Source organism: Halichoerus grypus, chromosome 9 (assembly GCF_964656455.1).
Source record: "Halichoerus grypus chromosome 9, mHalGry1.hap1.1, whole genome shotgun sequence".
Lineage (NCBI taxonomy): Eukaryota > Metazoa > Chordata > Mammalia > Carnivora > Phocidae > Halichoerus > Halichoerus grypus.
This window is the reverse complement of record NC_135720.1, coordinates 90467585-90487137: the sequence shown is the minus strand read 5'-3', so window position 1 is coordinate 90487137 and position 19553 is coordinate 90467585. Positions and strand designations below refer to the sequence as shown.

The following is a 19553-nucleotide window of genomic DNA, read 5'->3' as shown; positions in this document are numbered from 1 at the left end:
AGCAAGTTGCTCTCAGGCTAAGAGGCTTATGATTTGCCTAAGAATAGAGTGCTTTGCTTTATATAAGATGGTGATTTTTACCTTAAAAAAAGATCTCTTGTTGTTAATATTGTTAATGATTGTAATTCAAAGTTATCAACAATATTCTCGTGAATTATAGACACTGTTTGCTAAGTTGTCCTAAAATGGAAGTCCGATATCAGGGTTTATATTTTTAACGCATCCACTGTCTTACGAGACCGTAGAATGTCAAACCACTTCAATTCTCCCAAAAGATGGAAAAAATACCATTCAACCAAGTACCCCAATTCTGTCTGTGGACAGGTAGAGACCATATTAATTGGTCCCCATGCGTTAATGAAAGCTTTGAAAAACACCCAAGCTGCCTAAACGTTTATTGAAGTTTGTTAGAAATTGATTATCTTGCTCTTCCAAATTGTAAATTTGATATTTAAGTTTTCAACCTGTTCAGGATGAATTGCATATGTATATTACGCATTTTTTAAGGTAGATCTTTCCTTTATTTGTCCTAAATTAATTTTTTTGAGGTTTTAATGATTACCTAATAATGCTGGAATTTGGAGATTTGATGACCAAGTCCACACTCTCCCCACCCACACCCTTTACTGTGCAACAGACTTTTATTCTATCTCCTTCTGGGCCTTTTCCACATCAGACTCCAGTCTTTCAAATCTGCTTCTACCTGGAAGTTTTCCATTCCCTAATTTTTATTACCTTCTACCACTGACCTTTATTTATGTTTAGCTCTATTGTCTTTCTTGGGTATGTTGCCTAAAAACACACCCTGGTTTTTTGAGTGAAAGAAAATTATGCTTTCTTTTATCATGATAATAACTTTCCTAATAATATCCAATATTTCACTTGTATTAAAATAACACATTGAGTGATTAAATGAAAATCTACCCTTGAATTCGAATTGACATCTCAGAATCCTTTACCTTGAAATCACACTTTCTATTATTCATTACTGGATGCTGACCATTACTCTTGCCTATACTGAATATTATTTGCCACTTTCTTGTCCGTTTCTATTATTAGGAGAAATTTCCTTAGTTCCTTCCCTTCCACTATTACTTAAGTGGAAACTGTGTTTCCCAGAACATGCCAGCCCAAGGGGAGAAAATAATCACAATGGTAATCAGGCATCAGGATTTTTCTGGTTCTGCCCTAGCATGCCCTGTGAAAAACTGAGCCAGCCACCCAAAAAATTAAGAGTGTGTTCTTCTGAATATTCTATTGGCTGTACTCTTCCGTTCTAGCTTACTGATGTGATGTCTCCTGTTGCCCGTGACATACGGTGCAGTAGCCAGAATGTTTACTGAAGAGGTCTCTACTGTCCCACACAAAAGCATGTGTACTGCTGCAGCCCACTGAGAGACTAAGCATGGACACATGTTCTGCACATATCGTCATAGACCCCTGAGTGTCAGTTTTTCTCCTCCATGCAATTGGCTTAGAACTATTTCCCAGGATTGAAAAGGGCCTGGCACCGGCAGGCTTCTCCCTTCCTTCTCTTCTGCAAGCTTCGAAGTCTTTTTCTCTCAGCCAGATTTTTTCTAGAAGTCATAAATAAGCCCCTTCCAATTCTCCCAGACAGAACATGAACACTTCTTACCCTGTAAACCTATTATCTTTTGCAAACTTCTCTCAAACTCCGTATCACATTGCTTTAAAATATCTACAGATCTGTCTTGCCCAGTAGGCTTTGAGGTACTTGAGAACAAGGATTGTTATTCAGGGCGTATCCTTAGTGTCAGGAAATAATAAGAACTCCTGAGAAACCCCATGACTAAACCCCACTGTTTACAGATATGTATCCCTAGATTTTGTTTTGTTTTCTTTTTTTTTTATTGGTCAAGTTTATAGCTTTATTATTTTTTTTTTATTATGTTTTGTTTTCTAAGCCTCAGTCCCAAGCAGTTGATTTCACACTTCTCACTTACACGTTTCTGGACAGTAGGACAGTGTGTCCAGGAGGCCTAACTCTACACAACATACTTGCCATGAGTTCAAATTTTGACATCTTGATTATCAATTAGTTCCAGTTTTGCTGCAGTCTACTCCATAATCCAATATGTCCAAGATCATGATAGATGAGATCATCTGGAGTGAAATACAGATAAATATATGGTTGACCCTTGAACACACAGGTTTGAACTGCGTGGCCCCACTTACATGCAGATTTTTTATAGTATTAAAAATATATTTTCTCCTCCTTATGACTTTCTCAATAACATTTTATTTTCTCTTGCTTATTTTATTGTAAGAATACAGTATATCATACATAGACCATACAAAATATGTGTTAACTTACTGGTCATGTTATTGTAAGGCTTCTGGTCAACAGCAGGCTATTAGTAGTTAAGTTTTGGAGAAGTCAAAAGTAATATACAGATTTTCAACTGTGTGGAGGCTGGTGCCCCTAACCCTTGCCTCGTTCAAGGGTCACCTGTGTTCCTTTTTATTTTAGTAAATATGAATTTATTTTCGAGTGTGTCTTAGAACAAAACATGAACTGCTGACCAGTCTGTTGATTTCATGGATATTTTTTTACAAATAAGAATTATAAAGGGAGTACTTGAATACCTAGATGTTTGGAAGATATTGTTATATTGGCTCCTTTTTCTTTTGTTTTTTTCTTTTTTTTTTTTTAATTTACACAAAGTTATTTATTTAGTAAACCACAGCATAGGACCTGTCACCCAAATCTTCTGACTTAAGTCCAGTAATTGCTTTTTTAAACCACAGGGCATTACTACAAATACCCTGAACCTGGCATCAATCCAGAAAAATATGAAATGCTTCATGAATTTGCGAGTCATCGTTGTGCAGGGGCCATGCTAATCTTCCCTGTATCATTCCAATTTTAGTGTATGTGCTGCCGACGCGAGCACTCCTTTTTTTGATAGGACAGATAGCGTAGTAGCAGAAGCACAGACTCTGAAACCAGACACCTAGGTTGAAATCATGTCTTCCCCACCATTAGCTGTGTGATGTTGGCAAACTTCTTAACCTCTTTGTGCCTCTGTTTGCCCATCTTCCAGATGGAGATAATAATTGTACCTACCCCATAGAGGTTGTGAGGATTAAGTGAGTTAATACAAGTTAAGTATTTAGAACAGTGCCTGACACATATTAAGAACTATATAAGTACTTGTCTGTTGATGTGATTGTTATTATTATTTAAAATTTGTATTATTTATGATAGAGTGCAATTGAGGCTCCACGAAGGTGTGCCACAGGGATCTTGTCCTCTCACCTTATTCCCCTCCCTCACCCTTGTACAATGTTGCATACATCTAGAAACACTCATACTCCTATTTGGGAAGCAAGTTGTGATAGATTCTTGTAAATATTTATGATGCTCAGCGCGCCTGGGTGGCTCAGTCGGTTAAGCATCTGCCTTCAGCTCAGGTCATGATCTCAGGGTCCTGAGATTGAGCCCCATGTCAGGCTCCCTGCTCAGCAGAGAGTCTGCTTCCCCCTCTCTCTCTCTGACCCTCCTCCCCGCTTGTGCTCTCTCTCTGTCTCAAATTAAAAAAAAAAAAAAAGATGTTTTTTTAAAATTTATGATGCTCAACAGCTCCTCTTTACTACAATATAAAAGTAATACTTTATTGTTTTCTCTTAAGACTACAGTCTTGCAAGGACTTATACGTTCCATGTAACTGCTGACTCGCTATAAGAACTCTGGCGTATTTATGAGGCATGATGTTATTTGGGAAACCACATTGCTGGGAAAAAGCAGGTCACACTTGTCTGTACTCAGCCAAACTAGACTTTGATGTAGAGCCTTTAACTATGTCAATAGTACATACAATGTGGGTAATGACATATGAGTTGAAAACCCAATCTTTTTATAATGTTTTATAGTTTAACGAAGTGTTTTGAATATATTGTTTTAATTAATATTCAAAAAAATCTTACTATCCATTTTGCAGATAAGGAAACCTCATTTCAGAAAAATTAAATAACACCCACAAACACTAGGCCAAAATGTTTAGTACCAAATTTCCAACCAGAATGTGGTTTAGTATTTATCTTTTAGAGATAAACATTGGAATAATTAGTAAAAAGATGGTTTGGATTTCCTTCAAAATAATCTAACCAGGAAAAAGAGCATAGATGAAAAGAAATTGGCCAGGAGTTGATGAATGTTGTAGTTGGAGGATGGACATTTGGCATTCATTATTCTATTCCATCTACTTCTGTACATTTTTAAAATATTCAACAACTAAAAAAGAACTTTTTTTTATAGTATTGTTTCTGGAACCAAAATGTCAGAGTGTGAATCCTGGCTGTGTTTTTTTCATCTGCTATCTATCATTGGGCAAAGCTGTGACCAGTCGCCTCACCCACAATGTGGTAACAATATAGCACTTCCCTCCTATGGAAGCTGTGAGAATCAGATGAGCTGCACGTAACTGTTGCAGGCAACGACTTCGTAGAGCACTACTCTGATCCCCAGTTGTTTGCTTTTTCCATAACAAGCTAATATCCATTTTGAACATAAACTCATCCATTCTTTCAATAAATAAGCACCTAAAGCATGTGCAAGACATGTTCTAAGCACGAGGGATACAGAGGTGAACAAAATAAGCAAATTACTTGGCTTTACTTCACCTAAATTCCAATGGCAAGAAAAAAAAAGTGTGTGTGTGTGTGTGTGTGTGTGTGTGTCTTCAATGCTAATGGAGAAAAATCTAGCAGGATAAGGGGGATAAAGAGTGACTGGAAGAGGATAGCCATCTGATATTGGACGATAAGCAAAATGGCCACTGTTGTCCCCGACCCTACTCTTGCCAGCTCACAAAAGCAATCAACTTTCCAGGAATTCTGTAAGCCAGTTGAAAAACAGTCATCACTAAAAATTAAATTCTATCAACTTAAGATTAAATAAATTTTATAAAAACAAAGGTAATAAGTATTTAAAACGAATCACTCCCTAACTGGTTTGCTACAGTTTACTATCCACGCTTTTGAGGTTATCCGTGTCTATCGCGTCTGCCGGGTGGAAATGCTATGGAAGAAGAGTGCAGCTACCACTCATCTATTCCCAACACCACCTGAAATAGCAGCACTGTAGGCGCCTGCAGTTGGCCATGCTGGGAATATTTACACCAGAAAATCTGATGAGTGCCCCAAATCAGAGCTTGGTTTATTGTTTGTTGATGATCACCCTAAACTTCAGAAAATGATGAATAAAACATCAACAATGTCGATGAAACTTAAAATTGTGCTTTAATGTGAATACAAGCACACATTTTTCCTGAGAGAGCTGATTGTTAAACATTTACCAGCATACTACAAACTAAGCTTCTCTAATAAAGTGATATTTGATTAATAAAGTGATAAAGAGACTTGGCGATGAGGGTGAGCCTTGCGGATAGCCTGCAGAAGAGTGTTCTAAACAGAAGTGGCAGCAAGTGCAGGCCAGTGGGGCTGGAACCAGGGGAGTCAGGGAAAAACGCTTGATGTCAGAGAGATAACTAAAACCAGCCCTTCTGGCACCTTGTAGTTCATTATAAGGACTGCCTTTTAATCTGGAAGAGATGGAAAACCCCTGCAAGTTTTTGAGCAGACAAGTAACCTGATCTGACTTACATTTTAATAGGATGCTCTAGCTGCTGTGGAGAATATCAGAGGGAAACACAGAAGCAGAACACCTTGGAAGGCAAGGTGATGGTCGCTTTTACTTTGGTAGTAAAGGAGGCGTTAAAAATGGTCACCGGTTAGATAATATTTTGATGGAAAAGCCAACAGGACTTGCTGTAAGATGGGAAATTGGCGATGAAAGAAAGGAAAGTCAAGGGAGACTCCAAGGTTTTAGGCCTAGGCAACTGGAAAGATGGAGTTGGTGTTTACTGAGATGGAGAAGACCAAGATGGTTTATCAGCACCACAGGAAGGGGTGGGAAGAATTTGGAGCTTGGTTTGGCTTTGGACAAATTAAATATGAGATGCCTATTAGATGTCTAATTGAAGATATTGAATAGGCAGTTGGATATTTGTGAGGGGTTCAGAGGAAAAGAGTAGGCTAAATGTATGTATAGCTGGTGTTTAAAGACATGAGACTGACTGAGATCCTGCAGGGAGCCAGTTTATAGAGGACAAAGTTAAGTCTGAGCCCTGCAGCACTCCCACATTAAAGGGTCTAGAAAATGAAAAGGGACGAGCACAGGACATTGAGAAGGTAAGCCTGTGAAATAGGAGAACCTATAAACACAAAGAATTTATTTAAATTGTTATTTATTTCTTCATACCCTGGTTCTTTCCTACAAAGGCTTTGAGGTGGGAAAAAATGAAAACAAATAATAAGCTAACAAAATTAAAATAGAAAAAGTCTGTGTCACCAAAAGGAAGACTAAAAACATGTGAACCATGAGAAATAACAGTATGGTTTCCGTGAACCTCGCATTTGGTTCTGAGTTTTTTAAACTCACAGCAAAAATGGAAACAGGATTCATGTATTAGTTGGCGAGGGCTGCCCTAAGAAAATACCACAACTTGAGTGCCTTCAACAAGAGGAATGAATTTTCTCACAGTTCTGGAGGCTGGAAGTCCAAGATCAAGGTGTCCGCAGGTTTGATTTTTCCTGAGACCTCCTGCCTTGGCTTGCAGAGCGCTGCCACCCTCCCCCTGTGTCCTCAAATGGCTTCTCGGTGCCTGAGCAACCCTAGCGTCTCTCCCTCTTCTTACAAGGACAGCACTCCTATCGGATTAGGTAGGGCCCCACACTTATGACCTCATGAACCTTAATTACCTTTTTTAAGGCCCCATCTCCAAATACAGTCGCATCAGAGGTTAGGAACTCAACACATGAATTTGGGGGCGGTGGGGGGCGGGGGACACAATTCAGTCCATAAGGATCAGCGACACTCTTTATTGACAAAATTCGAAAAAAATCCTCAAGTAGGACTGTGTACTATAAATGTTATATTCATCCTCTTTACGTCAATGTTATTACAGAATGTTTGGTGTGCCCTAATATTACTTTTTAATGATTTTGTTGAATGTGCGTGAGAGACAGCGTCCAGAAGGAACGTTCCTGAGCTGAGCAGAGGAGCTGGGAACTTGGTATGCACCAGTATGCTATCTTCAGAAGTGCAAATGTCCTCTCTAAGAAATAAAGCCTGCTGCTATTCTGCTTTGATTGCATCTTTAGGCTTTGATACTGAGAAGAGGGGTAATCAGGAAGGAAAAAATTCTACATAATCCTTCCTAAAAGCCAGGCCAGATGCTGGGAGGTAATGCTGCAAGCATCGCTGTTAGAAATAGAAGTAAAAATCAAAGACCCAGAAAAAGTCTGTGGAGCAGGACCACTAATATTTAAGATATCATGGGGAATCACAAGATGTATTAAGAAAATTACCTGTTGAAAAAAAAAAAGAAAGAAAGAAAATTACCTGTTGAAAACACAACTCCTTTATTCTTTAGGAGATGTATAAATACATATTTTTATTTTAACCCCCCTCAAAAAATGTGTAAAGATGCTAGAGATTTGTGACTTCTCGTGCTTTACCAGGGCATTTTTATTTCCATTTATTTCCTTGCTCTGATAAACGGTAAACCTTAAAAATAAAAAAGAGCTTGTTTGTTTCTAATTTTCATTAGCATATCTATTGTTCTGAAAAAGTACTTTAGTTAAAATTTTTAAAAGCCTTTAAATTTGTTTCAAGGGTCCAATTTACTTAACCAAGGAACACTTTTTTTAATGAAATACCTACTAACATCTTGATAAACTGAAAAAATTTTAGAATAGTGACTTAATTTTTTTAGCACAGCCCACAGAGAATACATTTTGCATTATAGCCTATTGAACTCACCTAAACATGACAAAATCTTCACAAAATAATGTTAAAAATGTGATTTTTTTTTCTATTTATTTCTTTTTTCAACACAAGTAACAACCGCACTGAATGGTTTCATGTCCTGTTAAACCATTGTAACCCATTCTTTAAAAAATGCCACTTTTAAAGATGATAATAGTTGATGCAAGCACGGATTGATGCAATGATGTAATGATCATACAGGATATACCAAAAGTTGCCTTCCTTGTCCTTTAAAGTCGGCTGATCCATCCATGTGACCGTGCATGCACCTCCTGCCCACCGAAGCAAGCCCACATCACTCTTTGATGTTCTTCCCCCGCTGCTTCTCAGACTTTCCTGCTGAAGTATCCTTTATAATAGCAAAAGAGAGAGAATATGCACATCGGTGATGGCTTGATCATAGCCCAGAGCAGCCCACGCAAGGGTAAATTGTCTTTGAAGTCTTAGGTTTTATCTTAAAACTTCATGCAAAATTTGCATTTGACTCTGTAATGTAGGAAGTAATGTCATGTGGACGAACATTAAACACAACTGACTTTCCAGGAAAGTGTTCCAGGAAGGTTTTTTCGACAGGAAAACTGCGGTCCCCATTGACAGATCATTCTTATTCTTCCACCTAATCACACCCTAACTGGATCCAGGATTATTTCAGTTTCTCCATCTCTAATCCTCAAAGTCTAACTTCCTGCCACTGCAGCCACAGATTTAGCAATCTTTCTAATTCACCTCTTCTTTGTATTCTTTTATGGTTTTTGATGGCGCATGGTCTTATCAATTCTTGTGTCCAATGAGAAGCCATTTTCTAGTTCCCTGTCCAAAGAAACCCATTCCGTACTCCAACCCATTCGTCCACACTTGACTCAATCAGGCTTGGCCCCTTCTTGGCTGAGAATTTATTCAAAAATAGAAATGGGGGATGGGGAGTGGGTAGAAAAATGCATCAAGATTCCAAGTTTCCTCAGGACAAAACGTACTGGATTTTAATGATGCCTGAACTACTTCAGCATTGCGTGCTTAACAGAGGCACTCAAAACTAGCACCTTCATATATCAACAGAATCTCTTACCTCTGTCAGGTCCCCAGAGAGTTTCAAGGATCCATGTATGGAATACCCATAGACACTCATGCAAGACTACATATATATCTACAACCCACAATTTTGGGAGAAGCCTCTTAGTCCACCAACCTGCAAAGGCAAAAGGGCAGCTCTCTCCTTGAAAATCATGTTCAATTCCAGGCTGTCCCTTCAAAGTGTTGACATTTCTACCACTCAGGATTTGGTAAAGGAGAGGATCTTCCAGTTTAGCCAAGTCCACCAAGTAGCTGTGCTCCAGGAAAGGAAATATGACACACTGTCCTGGACTCGATTCAAGGAAGGCCACATTAGACCTTTCATTAGAAGGTCTCTAACTGATACACTCCCAGCTCCAGCTCATGCTTAGCTTCAGTCCCTGACCAACATCTCAGCAACACCAGCTCTTCTCTCCTGCCCCCACCACATACCCGCTACATACATCATTGTCTGGGAGAAACAGATCACAACAGATTTTATATCAATTTTTAGTTCCTTATGAAACAGGTGAAAAGACCCTTGGCCAATGTGGATGAGAGAAGTCTCTGCGGTCTTCTAGCCTGGGGTCCTTCTCCTTCCATTTATTCCTCTGCATATGCCACATGGCTTTGTTTCACACGAGTCCTTGGGATGTCACTTCCCTATTTAAGTCTCATTCGGTCTCTAGAAAATTGTCCTTGGTTATAATTGCTCAGTGTTAGCTGAAAATAACAATATGCATCATAATTATGCAGAAAAACCAGGAACTAAAATTCTCTCTCATAACCTTCCAGATTCAGATATAGGCACATGCTCTAAGCCAAGATCCTCACACCATATATTGCTGGCACCATGCTTTGTTTGACCCACACATTTGTTTATAAATTGACTTGGTAGCCCATACTTGGAAATCAGAAGATTTTTATTCAAATGTCCGGCTCTTCATGAAAAATCAGAAGATCTGGCAAAGCTTGGCCCATCTTCTGACATTCCCACACGACACCTCTGGAGCTGAGTGGCAATGCCTCCTTTAGATGCTGCTTCCTTTCTCCAGTTCAATCCAGTAATCACCACTTTCTGTTTTCTCTCTAACACACAAACCAAGTATGAACTGCCATTTATCATTTATCTTTGCACTGCTGATTTTCTTGAAACATAGAAATATGTCTTTGCATTCATGCCTACATCAAAGGTGGAAAAATGAAACATAGACTTCCTCAGAGATTTTGCAAAAAAATGAAAGAAGAGTATATTCTTTGGTGGAAGCAAAAAATTATTCTTACAAGTTTAATATAAAGCATGATTTAAGCTGAAGGCATTCAACTTAAGACATCATTATAAAACAAACCACTGTAAGAACTACAAGGTAAAAACAAGTGTGATTAAATAAAAATAAATAATAATAAAAGGAAATGAGGTGTCAGGGTTTGTTTGGGGATGTAATAAAGCTGCTATGAAATGCATTTACAAACCTGCCTGTCTTAACTCATGTACCTCACTGTACAGCTCCCTACCCCCTAACCTCCCACCTTTATCCCCATCTTACCCCACTTACTTTTGAGTTTGTAACTTCTGCTCTAAAAAAATAAATCTATCAAAAGAAATTATAACCAACTGCCTTCTATTAACTCCCATGGACCCAACATACCTCTCATCTAAGGACACCATAACAACATGGCATTTTTCTGGTTAATAATGATCGCAACTCACGGAGAAGTGATATGTGTATTGTTTGAGATGTCTGGGAAAACCCGGTGACTTAAGAGTGAAACAAAATCTGAGGCATTTATACAACTGGATATTTCAGATAGGTTGGTGGTGAATTTCATCTCCTGTCCTAGACCAGTGTAGAGCTATATGGAAGTAAGGACTGGAATATGTTCCAAGCTTGATAGAGAGGATTTCAGACTTGATATAGGGCATAGACAAAGGCTAGTTGATATGGCAGGAACACATTTCTAATATTTGGACTAATGAGAGTTAAATAAATGCTGTAAGCACTGATTAGGCAATGCTGAGGAGGAGGAAGAAGTCGGTGGCAGCGTAGGCGGCCTGGAAAAGAGTCAGAAAACATTGTGAGTAGATCAGCATGTAGTCACACACAGTGTTGTGACGCCAGCAGGTCATGCTCAGGACAGTCTGCCCCGGAGTCAACTATGAGCAGGGGCTGCCCAAATCCTGGCAGGCCCAGGGAGAGCTATCATCAAAGGCAGCCCTTCCCTGAAGAGGGAGAGAACAGGTGGTCTGGAGCAAAGTTCAAGGAGGTAGAGCACTAACTCTTTCCCTCTATCATTCAGATAAAGAACAGAGTGAAGAGAATAGGCATTATTATGTAGTTTTTTTGTTTTTGTTTTTGTTTTTGTTTTTTTACTGTTAGATGTAATGAAGATATAAGAGATAATGGCTTAAGGAGATACTTTACCTACCAATAAAATCATTAAAAGTTCACTTTGGTGTGAGAGTACCACCTCATAATTATATGACTTGTTTGTTGCAAGCTTTCAAACTGAGTTCTGCTATTCCTGGAAATCCAAGAACCTCATCATGTAAAAGCCTGATGTGAAAGAAGTTGCTAGAGCAATCTAACAAAACCAGGACAGTTCTGGTGAACTCTCGGGGCGTAATAAATTACCCCCCCCCAAACTTAGCAGCTCAAAACAACCATTTATTTGTGTACAGTGTTCGGTGTCAGCAATTCAAGAAGGGCTCAGTTGGGTAGTTCTCCTTAGAGATCCTCAGACAGTTGCAGTCCAGATATTGGCTGGACTACAATAATTTGAAAGCTCAGCCAGATGGGATGTCCAAGATAGCCAGCAGTTCCTTCTGGCTATCAGCTGAGAGCTCAGCTGGAGCTGTTAACTCAAGCACCTACATCCTGTCTCTCAATGTGGCTGGCTCTTCTCACTGCTTAGCTGCTGGTTTTGAAGAGGCAGTATCTGAAGAGGAAGAGTCTGAAGAGTGCAGAGAGCAAGCATTCCAAGAGACCAAGGAAGAAGCTGCAAGACTTCTGACTTAACCTTGAAAGTGGCTCAGTGTCATTGGCACTGAACTTTATCAGTCAAGGAAATCACTAAGACTCTCCTGGATTCAATGTATCCCCATCATTCTACAAAAGGAGTATTAAAGAATTTGCCACCCTCTTTGATCCACCATATATGCCTTTCCATCATTCTGTAAATCTTCCATAATTGCTTTTTCTACCTTTCTTATGTTACTCATGCCCATCTGAATTTGGAAGTTGATCTCCTTTATTCTAAAGCTATGGCCTTTAATTGAAACCCTTCCTGGTAGTCAAGCCTGCAGGTATGGAAAATATGCTCTCTATGTTTTGTTTCCAACATTCAATTTACTGTTTTTACAACACCAAAACCCTTAGAAGCAACATTTCTCACCCACAGTTTGTGACAGGAATGTTATTTTTGAGTTATATTTAATGTATAGAATTTCAGCTAATCTCCCTTGAAGAAATAATACCAAACAAAGTTTCTTAAGCTTGGGAATCAGGAAAGACAGGCAGGAGACTTGTCTTTGTTACATGCTGTTCTACTGCAGTTAGTGTTATGTAGTCTGTTCCTAGTTAATCTCAAATTACCTTTATATAACAAAAGCTTATAATATCACTTTTAATCAAATTTTTTGTCTTTTGTTCTCATGTAAAAAGATGCTTCTGATCTCTAAAACTCTAAAAAGAGTAAAAAGGATGTTGTTATTTTCCCCATAATGACAAAATTTCTGTATCTTCTTTCCTCATGGCTAATAAAGCACTTAAAATCCACGCCCCAAATCAGATGCCTTATTGAAAGGAATTAGAGTTTACCATGGAAATGGAAGCTTCCTTTCAAACATGCCTTGGGGCCCTTATCCTAGACTGTGAAACTTAAAAAATGTTTTTCATCATGTACGATCTGGTTCTCTTTTTTCATCCCTTTTTGTTTGCAGACTTGGGGTGGTTGGAGATTTTTTTTTTTTTTTTCTTTTTAGAATCAGGCAGTGGCTGTTTCTTCTTTAGTTTCTTCAATATAATTTCTTTTCTTCTATGATACTGTCACATTCCTCCTCCTCCCCTTCTTCCTCTTCCTCCCCCTCCACTTCCTTCTTCTACTCCACGTTTCTCACATTTATTCCCCACCCCCCTTTCTTTTTTTAGCATTCTGCACCCTTGAATTGGATTTATAGTAAAGGGAAATGAAGAAAATCAATAAAAGAGGAAAAACTAAACATGAAGCTTTGTATATCTTTCACTGTAAGGATTTGTGGAATCAAATCTATGGTTCTTCACTAACCCTCCCTAAATTAGAAGAGTTTCAGCTTAGTAGACAGTCATTTAAATTAAACTAAAAAACTATTTAGAGCAAAGAGAGGAGATTTTAAAAGGTTAGTAGAGTATTAAGTTAAAAGAGATTTAAAATATATAGTAGGTGATAGGCAAATCCATAGTGACGGAAAATAGATAAGTGGTTGTCAGAGACTGGAGGAGGGACAATAGGGAATGGTTGTTAATAGGTCAGGATTTCTTCTTGGTGTGATGAAACTGTTCTGGTAATAAAGTTCAACTCTTCATCTATTGTTTCCCCTAATACTCCTATGGACCCCAGGACTTGTTCTGATCTGAAGAAATTCTACATTTCCATCATCAATCCTAAATAGGTTGTATTACACCATCCTGGTAGGGTTGTGGGAGGTAAGCAGGAAGGAAAGAATTGTCTGAGGAACAAAGAGCCAAAAATAATCCCAAGCTGAAAGTGCCACCTCACCACCCCCATGTGTGGCTCACTCCAATCACATGGATGATCATAGTTCATTCTGCTCTAAGTATTCAAGAATTCAAACTTATTCCCTCAAAAGGAATTGCAAAAAGCTAACACAATCTTGAGTAAACAGCTAAGGTGTTTATTTGTTAATGAGCTGGACACCTTGACACAGACAGAAGCAGAAAGAATATTGTTAATGCTTTGAAAATCAGAACACACACTGTGTGATTTTGTTTAGTCATATAAAATTCAAACTGTGTCTAATTTTCATGCAAACCTTTTCCCTATGTAAATAAAGAGAAGACGATTTGGGAATTATTTCCCTTTGTAAAGAAAATTCGGTTCTTTAACCATCTTCTCCTTGAGGTTGTTTCAAGGCATTGTGCTTTATTTTGTCTTGGGCACAGGGGGTAGGAGGTTGAGGGAGTATTGCTTGTTTTCTATGGTTAGCTTCCGTAATCTCTTTATAACAACAGTGTTTTTGAAGGCCTAATAGATTGGTTAGTGTCCTAGGCTAGACAAAGCTGTTTTCTTCCCCTCTGAAAACGTTGAATGTGAAAAATAGAGATGTGTAAGAAGATTGTAATCAAAGAGGAAGAGAAGCGGTAGGGAAGGAAGAAGAGAATGAGGAGGAGGAGAGGAAGGAGGTTTGTAGAGAGTTGGAATGGAGACATGAGATTTGGGCTTGAAAATGGTCCAGCAGATCCCTGAGATTGGGAAGAAACCTAACAATTCATTGGTGGAGGAAACCACAGGCCTCAGAGTCTTAGAAGTATCAAAGAAGCCTGTTGGATTAACATTTTAATTCAAAATCAAAGCCACCTCCATTTCTGTGTCTCCTTTTTACTTCTTCTTCCCCAGGAAGTTTTTGACTACCCCCCAAAAAGAAGTTGCTACCTAATCCCTTCCTTGGCCATCTCTGTTCCATCTAGGTCCCTCTGGGATGGCCCCACAAAGCCAAGTAGATTTATTCTGTCTCTTCCCTGTATAGCCATGTCATTACCATATGGGTAATAGTGTGATGACCTTCGCACTTACTGTTGCTTCTGCAAGGAAATGTTCTTCCTCGGATGACCACATGGATACCTCCATGTCACATTTGGGTTCTCCAGGAAGCCCTCTGAAACAGACTTGGGCACATAGGATGTTTACGAAGGGATATTCTTGGAATCAACTGTGGAAAAGGAGGAAAGGAAGTTATGTGGGCTCAACATCCTCAACTGCCCCAGGCAGAGACTCTGAAACTGAAATTGCCCATCAGGTAGGTCTCGTTTGGGCTTTTATACTCCACCTTGATTAATCAGTAGACGTGGGCCACCCACAGGAAGGATGTGCCCTTGAGAAAGAGGCTTTTTGCAGCTGAAGCAAACCCTGAAAGTTCTGACATTGAAGGCTGCCTGGTGACAGCTCACCAGCAACTGGGGCAGAAATCCTTCCTTGAAGGGGAATCTGGGTGGCACATCCCTGCATCTACACATCCCCCACTTCATGCAGACTCTGCATATAGTTTACCTCCTCAGAGAAGCTCTTCCTACCATCCTTTGTAAAATATCCCCATCCTAGCCCCCAAACACAATCCCAGCCTTCTTTCCCCATTACCTTGCTTTATTTCCACTGAACATATTATATATTTATTTAAGTATATATTTTCTACACATTACACACACACACACACACACACACACTCTACATGCTAAATGTAAGTTTCATGAAAGCCTGAACTTTGTTTAATTCAAATTGCTAGGTCCCCAGTACTTATAGCATACAACAATTCTTGGCACATGGTAGGCAGCCAAAAAATATTTATTGAATTATCAAATCTGGCTGTCACCTAGATCACTTATTTGAGGGATATATCCACTGAGACAATCTAATAATTCTGTTGCATAAGGCTAGGATTCTTAGGTACTATCCAAAAAGACTTAGTGACCAGAGTAAAACAAGAACATTAATGTAACGTGGGTATTGTCTAAGGTTTGACCTACCGAAGATGCCCTCTACTACTGGTAGAAGGAACCCAAGCAAACTTATTCTAATGTATGAGGGACCCACCCTGAGGGCGCCTTAAAGAAAATACAATGTATTTAGTTGTTAGGGCTTTTGCAACAAAGCATCACAGACTGGTGGCTTAAACAACAGAAATTTATTTTCTCATTTATCTTCTGAAGCCTAGAAGGGCGTATGCAGCGTGGATGTCTCCTGAGGCCTCTCCTTGGCTTGTAGATGCCTGTCTTCTCTCTGTCTTCACATGGTCTTCTTGTATGTCTGTGCCCAAATTTCCTCTTATAAGGACACCAGTCAAATTGGATGAGGGCCCATCCTGATGACCTCATTTTAACTTAATTACCTCTTGTAAGACTTTGTCTCCAAATACAGTCATATTCTGAGGTACTAGGGGTTCGGGCTTCAACACGAGCTTGGGAGGCGGGCAGGAAACACTGCAGTCCATAACACACAACCTACTGGGTTTCTACAAACCAAGTAGGATTAACAACACAATAGATTTTAAAATTAATTCATACACCCACCCTAAAATAAATGAGCATCAGTCCACATGGAAAATCCCATAAGACTGCCCAGATATGAAAGCTGATTGACAGCGTATAAATAAAGGAACAAGACAGACTACAGGAGTGCTTTCAGCTTTTTTGCAAGTGGACAGGCTTAGTTTAGCTTCAAGTTGGCACCTCAAATCTGCATTCTACACCAAGGCACATATTAAAAGATGATTTACTGCCTAAGACATTATATTGTAGAATGACTTGGCCCAAGGTGAATAACTCCTGGACCAGTTATATCAGTAATACATGCTATTATTATTGAAAACAAATAGTGGGCTCTTTACAAAGGAAACACTGAAGTGGTTTCAACATGTTCGAACTGAAGTAGGGGTGAAGTGCTGAGTTATAACGCACCAGCTTGCAATCACCCTGTTGCTCCTTCTCTGTGTTGCCAATCAAACCTTCAGGATTTGAAGGAAGTTGTGGATTTCATCTGCTTTTTCTTTTTGTTTATAAAAAGGTACTATTGGTATTTTAAAATCTTGGTCTTTCTAAGATTTTATTTATTTATTTGACAAAGAGAGAGAGCACAAGCAGAGGGAGCAGCAGGGAGAGGGAGAGGGAGAAGTAGGCTCCTGTGGAGCAGGGAGCCCGATGCGGGGCTCGGTCCCAGGACCCCGGGTTCATGACCTGAGCCGAAGGCAGACGCTTAACCAACTGAGCCAGCCAGGTGCCCCTAAAATGTTGTTTCTTAAAATGTAACCCTTTTCAGCAAGATTAGAATCACCTGGGGTCTTATTATTAGCAGACATTGTGGCTCTCCAGACCCACAGAAGGTGATTCCCTGGCGATGGGACCCAGTAATCGGCTTTTGTAACAAGTTCTTCAGATGATTCTTATGTATAATACGAAACTTGAAGAACTTTGGGGCACCTGGGTGGCTCAGTCAGATAAACATCTGACTCTTGATCTCGGCTCAGGTCTTGATCTCAGAGTTGTGAGTTCAAGTCCCATGTCAGGCTCCACACTGGGCACAGAGCTTGCCTACAAAAACAAACAAACAAAAACACTCGACGATTATTGTTTTTAGGAGTTTTGATCAAGATGTCATACCGAAAATATTTACTTCGGTGGATAGACGGGGGTGGGGGTGCTCCTTAGGATAGCAGGAAAAGAACATTAACAACAGTAGTTTCGTTTTGGACACAGTTGTACACAGGGCACACGTTAGCCCAGATGTCATTACGACTACTCTTACTGAAGTCCATCCCATGCCTAAGGGCTCTCATAGAAAGTGAAAATCATAGGTCAGAGTGGGAATCTATCTTCCAGGTGAGGGACGCCTGGTCGAGATTCTAAAAAAAGGCGAGGGTCCTACCTGTCAAGCAGCCGAGCAGATCCTGAGCAGTAGGTCAGTTTGCCAAACTTCCTGGATTCAGCAGCGAGGGGTCAAGGAGCCCACATGGATTTGTACAGTTTGTTACACGTGGCACAGAAGACAGTGTGAGCGCCACGTTCACACTGGTCGCTCTTGCACCCCAAAATCCATGGCCGCCAAGCAGAGGGAGGCCCAGAGGGTTTGTGTCATAGTGAGGAACCCTGAGCTTTGAAAAACCCCAGTCTATAAAAGGAGCTACTGATAAACCTGTCCATCCACCCTTACCAAGAGAGACAGTATCTTTATTATCCTGATCGGGAAACAAATCTGCCTACTGATTCAGAGAGAGATACCATCCTTATCACCCTGGACTGTCTCCAGGGAGGGTGGGAACCCAGCTTCATTATCCTGCAGAATAAGCAAATCTCCCTCCTGCCTGGAGCAACTTTGCAAATATCCTTGAACAAGTTGTCAATGCTCTTTGCTCAGAAGCCATTCAGAAGGGCCGGGATTATCTCTCAACACTACCTCTTAATATGTTTTGCTTTGATGACTCAAATTTAGCCTGAGTGTTAGAAGAACGCAAGCCTGTCTTCTTTCATTGAGTTCCGAAGATAAATCTTTCTGTTTAATACTTTGTATCATCATGAATTCAGGCTTCAAACTTTCTAGGGGTGTATCCTAATCTCCAGCAGAATCTGGCATACAGCCTCCGTAAAGACAGATCAAAGCAGAACTGTTCTCTCGGAGGAGATGAGCTGATGCTGTCATGAGCTGGGACTTCTCCTCAGCCCCCTTGCCTTCACCTTCCCTGCATTAGGTTCTGGCCCCATTTGGCCTTTGAGCATCCTCAAAACCCCCCCATACTCCGTAAAACATACATGAAAACCATCACTGTACTGAAACAGTGATTGATGTTTTATAATTACTAGCCCCCCTCAGCAGGTTGGTAGGTTATCAGGCAATGAAAGAAGGGGTCACATGGGTATGAATAAATAAAAAGCAGTTCTTACTGACATTAGTGGAGACAGGGGAAAGCTGGTAGTTATAATTAGTCACTAAGGTGTGGAGGCAAATAGTTTAGTTTCTGGTAATAGGAAACATATCTAAGGGTAGGCTTAGAAGATCATACCGCTGCACCCATTTACCTAATTACTCACTCATTTATTTTATTCAGCAAGACTATTAATATTGATAACCTACTAAACACCAGACGATATTGTTAGTACACAAAAGTGAATAAAACATGATCCCAAAGGAGGGATAAGCGGAAGCAAGTATTACCTAAGTAAAAATTATGTAATTTACACACATGTGCTCTAAGACGGTGTGATGTGTTTCTATGATGTTTTCTGCTAGTTGACTTTTTCTGCCTAAGACAGTCGCCAAGAATATGTGCAAAATTCTTTGTGTTGGAGAAGAGAGAAAGGCTTGAGGGACACTTTTTTTTTTAAATCTACTGACTTTGAAGGCACTGAATCTTACAAACTCTAAATACTCTTATCCTTAAACTTTCCAATCAGTTAACCAAACTGTGCATCAGGAAGGCTTATCCATATTAATAATATCCAGCTGCTTTTCTAACAAGATAAACTGATAATCATAAATAACCTAAGCAGAAAATAATTTCTTCTTAGGGAAGAGTCTAAAAGCTTGCTTTTGATAATATTCACCTTTTACCAAAAATGATAAGATCTACTAGGTGCTCTATATATAGTATATCATTTAGCTTAATTTTCATAACCACCCGATGGGTTAAGTACTACCCTACTGTCGCAAGTAAGAAAACGGAGGTTCAAGGCTGCTGGCTAATTGCCCAATGTGCTACAGGAAGTAGGAAGCAGAGTTGAGGTCTGTCCACTTCGATTCCCGGGCTCCTCAAAACTTTGTTCCATGCTTAAAGAGCAAGAGCCCATTGCCAGCACTTCTTTACTCAATCATCCTTTTAGCTTTCACCATAAAGGGAAATTCATCTCTTTCCAGCTTCTCTGAACAATATGTTCCTTGCATCTTTCTTTTC

At 39.7% G+C, this 19553-nt stretch overlaps 1 long non-coding RNA gene and 1 other non-coding gene across 2 annotated transcripts; both read right to left on the bottom strand.

Moving 5' to 3' along the window:
- Positions 1 to 1740: 1740 nt before the first annotated feature.
- On the bottom strand, positions 1741 to 17736 carry LOC118542492 (uncharacterized). The gene is made up of 3 exons (XR_013440945.1): positions 17534 to 17736; positions 14693 to 14828; positions 1741 to 2124 (listed from the first exon to the last, which is right to left on the bottom strand). It is a non-coding gene; the product is annotated as an uncharacterized LOC118542492 (long non-coding RNA).
- On the bottom strand, positions 2809 to 2915 carry LOC118542505 (U6 spliceosomal RNA). The gene has a single exon (XR_004920628.1). It is a non-coding gene; the product is annotated as a U6 spliceosomal RNA (small nuclear RNA).
- Positions 17737 to 19553: the final 1817 nt, after the last annotated feature.